The sequence below is a fragment of the Rhinopithecus bieti genome, unplaced genomic scaffold (genome assembly GCF_001698545.2).
Source record: "Rhinopithecus bieti isolate Rb0 unplaced genomic scaffold, ASM169854v2 scaffold_18688, whole genome shotgun sequence".
NCBI lineage: Eukaryota > Metazoa > Chordata > Mammalia > Primates > Cercopithecidae > Rhinopithecus > Rhinopithecus bieti.
In genome coordinates, this window is record NW_016809492.1 from 456,251 (window position 1) to 462,500 (window position 6,250).

General features: G+C 40.7%; 1 protein-coding gene across 10 annotated transcripts in view; it reads left to right on the plus strand.

Annotated features, from left to right (window-relative positions):
• The window catches only part of NRCAM (neuronal cell adhesion molecule), a 325,277-nt gene that overhangs the window by 250,770 nt on the left and 68,257 nt on the right, over positions 1 to 6,250 (plus strand). The window lies entirely within an intron of this gene.

Here is a 6,250-nt window from a genome sequence, read left to right on the forward strand (position 1 = left end):
TGTTCTCACTCATAGGTGGGAACTGAACAATGAGATCACTTGGACTCGGGAAGGGGAACATCACACATCGGGGCCTATCATGGGGAGGGGGGAGGGGGGAGGGATTGCATTGGGAGTTATACCTGATATAAATGACGAATTGATGGGTGCTGACGAGTTGATAGGTGCAGCACACCAACATGGCACAAGTATACATATGTAACAAACCTGCACGTTATGCACATGTACCCTAGAACTTAAAGTATAATAATAATAATTAAAAAAGAAGAAAATGTGGCACATATACACCATGGAATACCATGCATCAATAAAAAAAGATAACTTCATGTCCTTTGCAGGGACATGGATGAAGCTGGAAACCATCCTTCTCAGCAAATTAACACAGGAACAGAAAACCAAACACACTTATGTTCTCACTCATAAGTGGGAGCTGAACAATGGAAACACATGTACACAGAGGGGAACATCACACACTGGGACCTGTCAGGAGGTGAGGGACTAGGGGAGGGATAGCATTAGAAGAAATACCTAATGTAGATGATGGGTTGATGGGTGCAGCAAACCACCATGGCATGTGTAGACCTATGTAACAAATCTGCACATTCTGCACATATATCCCAGGACTTAAAATATATATATATATAAGAAATCTGAAAAAAGTATAGACTGTAGTTAAAAATAATGTATTAATATTGGTTCATTAATTGCAGAAAATGTACCACATTAATGCAAGATGTTAGTAATAGGGGAAACAATGGGGGGTATATGGAAACATTCTATACTATCTTCCCAAATGTTTTGCAAATGTGAACTGTGCTAAAAATAAAATTTATCAAAAAAATAAATAAAGTTGAGACACACACACAAAAAAAGAATAAATAAAGAAAAAAGAAAATTCTCTTTTTTTCATAGTTTGCTGAAAATTTTCAAAAAAATAAAAAAATAAATTTCATATGGAACCAAAAAAGAGCCCATATAGCCAAGACAATCCTAAACAAAAAGAACATAGCTGGAGGCATCATGCTACCTTACTTCAAACTATACTACAAGGCTACAGTAACCAAAACAGCATGGTACTGGTACCAAAACTGATGCATAGACCAATGGAACAGAACAGAGACCTCAGAAATAACACCACACATCTACAGCCATGTGATCTTTGACAAATCTGACAAAAGCTATGGAGAAAGGATTCCCTGTTTAATAAATGATATTAGGAAAACTGGCTAGCCATAAGCAGAAAACTGAAACTGGATCCCTCCCTTATACCTTATACAAAAATTAACTCAAGATATATTAAAGACTTAAATATTAGACCTAAAACCATAAAAACCCTAGAAGAAAACCTAGGCAATACCATTCAAGACAGGCATGGGCAAAGACTTCATGACTAAAACACCAAAAGCAATGGCAACAAAAGTCAAAATTGACAAATGTGATCTAATTAAACTAAAGAGTTTCTGCACAGCAAAAGAAACTATCATCACAGTGAATGGGCAACCTACAGAATGAGAGTAAATTTTTGCAATCTATCCATCTGACAAAGGTCTAATATCCAGAATTTACAAGGAACTTAAACAGATTTGCAAGAAAAAGCAACCTCATCAAAAAGTGAACAAAGGATATGAGCAAACATTTCTCAAAAGAAGACATTTATGCAGCCAACAAACATGAAAAAAAGCTCATCATCCCTGGTCATTGGAGAAGTGCAAATCAAAAGCACAATGGGATACCATCTCATGCCAGTTAGAATTGTAATCATTAAAAAGTCAGGAAACAGCACATGCTGGAGAGGATGTGGAGAAATAGGAACACTTTTACACTGTTGGTGGGCATGTAAATAGTTCAACCCACTTTGGAAGACTGTGTGCCAATTCCTTAAGGATCTAGAACCAGAAATAGCATTTGACCCAGAAATCGCATTACTGGGTATATACCCAAAGGATTATAAATCATTCTACTATAAATGATTATAAATGCATCATTCTACTATTTTCTGCTGTTCTGTATCTTTTAAGTGGAGCGCTTAGGCCATTTACATTCAATGTTAATATTGAGATGTGAGGTACCCTTGCATTCACATGCACACGTATGTTTGTTGCAGCACTATTCATAATAGCAGAGACTTGAAACCAACCCAAATGCCCATCAATAATAGACCAGATAAAGAAAATGTAGCACATATACACCATGGAATACTATGCAGCCATAAAAAATTATGAGTTAATGTCCTTTGTAGGGACATGGATGCAGCTAGAAACATCATTCTCAGCAGACTAACACAGGAACAGAAAACCAAACACCACGTGTTCTCACTCGTAAGTGGGAGTTGAACAAAGAGAACACATGGACACAGGGAGGGGAACATCACACACTGGGGCCTGTTGAGGGGTGGGGGGGCTAGGGGAAGGATAGCGTTAGGAGAAATACCTAATGTAGATGACGCGTTGGTGGGTGCAGCAAAGCACCATGGCATGTGTGTACCTATGTAACAAACCTGCATGTTCTGCACATGCATCCCAGAACTTAAAGTATAGTAAAAAATATACATAAATAAAATTTTAAAAAATAATAAATTTAAAAAAAAAGAATGTGTATTCTGCAGTTGTGGGATGAAATGTTTTGTATATATCTGTTAAGTCTATTTGTTTCAAGGTATAGTTTAAATCCATTGTTTCTTTGTTGACTTTCTGTCTTGATGACCAGTCTAGTGCTGTCATTTGAGTGTTGAAATTCCCTACTATTACTGTGTTGCTGTCTATCTCATTTCTTAGGTCTATTAGTAATTGTTTAATAAATTTAGGAGCTCCAGTGTTAGGTATATGTATGTTTAGGATTGTTATATTTTCCTGGACAAGGCCTTTTACCATTATATAATGTCCCTTTTTGTCTCTTTCAACTGCTCTTGCTTTAAAGTTTGTTTTGACTGATACAAGAATAGCTACCTCTGCTTGCTTTTGGTGTCCATTTGCATGAAATGCCTTTTTCCACTCCTTTACTTTAATTTTATGTGAGTCCTTATGTATTAGGTGAGTCTCCTGAAGGCAGCAGATAGTTGGTGGCGAATTCTTACCCATTCTGCAGTTCTGTATCTTTTAAGTGGAGCACTTAGCCCATTTACATTCAATGTTAGTATTAAGATGTGAGATGCCCTTGCATTCATTGTGCTATTTGTTGCCTGTGTACCTTGGGTTTTTTATTTTTTGTTTTGCTTTTAAATTATATTTTGTTTTATAGGTCCTGTGTGATTTATGCTTTAAAGAGGTTCTGTTTTGATGTGTTTCCAGGATTTGCTTTAAGATTTAGAACTCCTTTTAGCAGTTCTTGTAGTGGTGGTTTGGTAATGGCAAATTCTCTCAGCATTTGTTTGTCTGAAGAAGACTGTATCTTTCCTTCAAATATGATGCTTAGTTTTGCTGGATAAAAAATTCTTGATGGATAATTGTTTTGTTTGTGGAGGCTGAAGATAGGGCCCCAATCCCTTCTAGCTTGTAGTGTTTCTGCTGAGAACTCTGCTGTTAATCTGATAGGTGTTCCTTTATAGGTTACCTCATGCTTTTCTTAAGATTCTTTCCTTCATCTTAACTTTGGATAACCTGATGACAGTGTGCCTAGACATCTTTTTGAGATGAATTTCCCAGGTGTTCTTTGTGCTTCCTGTATTTGAATGTCTAGGTCTCTAGCAAGGCCAGAAAAGTTTTCCTCGATTATTCCTCCAAATATGTTTTCCAAACTTTTAGATTTCTCTTATTCCTCAGGAACACTGAGTATTCTTAGGTTTGGTCATTTAACATAATTCCAGACTTCTTGGAGGCTTTGTTCATATTTTCTTATTCTTTTCTTTTTGTATTTGTTGGATTGGGTACATTAAAAGACCTGTCTTCAAACTCTTAATTTCTCTCTTCTACTTGTTCAGTTCTATTGCTGAGATTTTTCAGAGCATTTTGCATTTCTCTAAGTGTATCCAATGTTTCCTGAAGTTTTGATTGTTTTTTCTTTGTGGTATCTATTTCCTTGACTATTTCTCCCTTTGCTTTTTGTATTGTTTTTTGGATTTCCTTACATTGGGCTTTGCCTTTGTCTGGTGCCTCTCTAATAAGCCTAATAACTAACCTCCTGAATTCTTTTTCAGGTAAATCAGGGATTTTCTTCTTGGTTTGGATCCATTGCTGGTGAGCTAGTGTGATTCTTTGGGGGTTGTTAAAAAGCCTTGTTTTGTCATATTACTAGAGTTGGTTTTCTGGTTCCTTCTCATTTGGGTAGATTCTGTCAGAAGAAAAGTCTAGGGCTGAAGTCTGTTGTTCAGATTGTTTTGTCCCATGGGGTTTTCCCTTAATGTAGTACTCTTTTCCTATGGATGTGGCTTCCTGTGAGCCAGGCCACAGTGATTGTTATCTCTCTTCTGGGTCTAGCCACCCAGCAATCTACCCAGCTCCAGGCTGCTACTGGAGTTTGCACAGAGTCCTGTGATGTGAACCGTCGGTCTCTCCACCATGGATACCAGCACCTGTTCCGGTGGAGGTGGCAAAGGGTTGAAATGAACTCTTTGAGGATTCTTAGCTTTGGTGGTTTAATGTTCTATTTTTGTGCTGGTTGGCCTCCTGCCAGGAGGTGGTGCTTTCCAGAGAGCATCAGTTGTGGTAGTGTGGAGAGGAACTGTTGGTAATTGGAGCCCTAGAACTCCCAAGATTATATGCCCTTTGTCTTCAGCTACCAGGGTTGGTAGGGAAGGCCCATCAGGTGGGATTAGGGCTAGGCATGTCTGAGCTCAGACTTCCTTTGGGTGGGTCTTGCTGTGGCTGCTGTTGGGGAGGGAGTGAGGTTCCCAGGTCAATGGAGTTGTGTACCTAGGAGGATTATGGCTGCCTCTGCTATGCAGGTTGTTGGGGAAGCGAGGGAAATCCGGCAGTCACAGGCCTCACCCAGCTCCCACGCAAACCAAAAGGCCAGTCTCACTCCCACAGTGCCTACCGTAACAGCCCCAAGTCTGTTTCCAGGCAGTGGGTGAGCAGGGCTTGAGCACTTGCTGCAGACTATCCACCTCCCAGCTGCAAAAGAAAAGGGCTTAGTTCTTCACCAGCCTGTGGAGTCTGCACGCTGGATTCACGCCTTCCCCCGAGTTCTGGCCAGGAGGTTTCTCGCCTGGTTCAAATTGTTATAAAGTTCAGCTGGAAACTTCCTTCTCCCTGTGGCATTTTCCCCACACCTCTGGCTGCCCTCCTGAAGGATCCCTATGGTGCCAGGCAGGAATGGCCTGCTTGGGGACCCAGCGAGTTCACAGGGTCTTTCCTGCTGCCTCCTCTACCCCTGTATTTCACTCAACTCTCTAAATTGACTCAGCTCCAGGTAAAGTCAGAAACTTCTCCCACAAACTAAATCTTCAGTTTCTCACTTTTGCAGCTTGGGCGCTCACAGTATTTGGGGTATCTCCCGGGTCCTGCAATAGCAGCCCAATTCCTTCAGAGAGTCTGTGAGTCCTCTCAGCAGGTTTGTTCTTGCAGTCATTCTGGAGCTAAAATTCACGATGCAAGCCTCCACATGCTGCTCTGTCAGTCCACATCAGAGCTGCAATCTAGTTCTGCCTCCCATCTGCCATGATGATCCCTTCTGGGCTGAGCTGTTCTTATTCAGAGTCACTTGCATTTCTATTGACAAATATTGTTATCTTCCTGAGGGCCTGGACCATACTTTCTTCATCATCTTCCCAACACACAGCTCAGTGCTTGGTGTATAGTTCAGTGCTTAGGAAATTTTTGTGTTGAATGGATTTTTATTTTACCTTCATGAAAACTTTCTAAAGTTATTAGTTCAAGTCAAGCTTTATTATCCCCATTAAGGCAACTAAGGAAACTAAGCCTCAAAAAGACCAGAAATCCAGGGACAGGGTTGGAATTCTAAAGATCTTCTAACTCCAAGCCTATATTTTGACTTTGCATCTGTCTCCGTATTTCATGACAATAAAACACACAGTTGGGGCTAGGCGCGGTGGCTCACACCTGTAATCCCAGCACTTTGGGAGACTAAGGCAGGTGGATCACGAGGTCAGGAGATCGAGAGCATACTGGCTAAAACCGTGAAACCCTGTCTCTACTAAAATTACAAAAAATTAGCTGGGCATGGTGACAGGCACCTGTAGTCCCAGCTATTCGGGAGGCTGAGGCAGGAGAATGGCATGAACCCGGGAGGCGGAGCTGGCAGTGAGCCGAGAGTGAGCCACTGCACTCCACCCTGGGCAACAGAGCAAGACTCT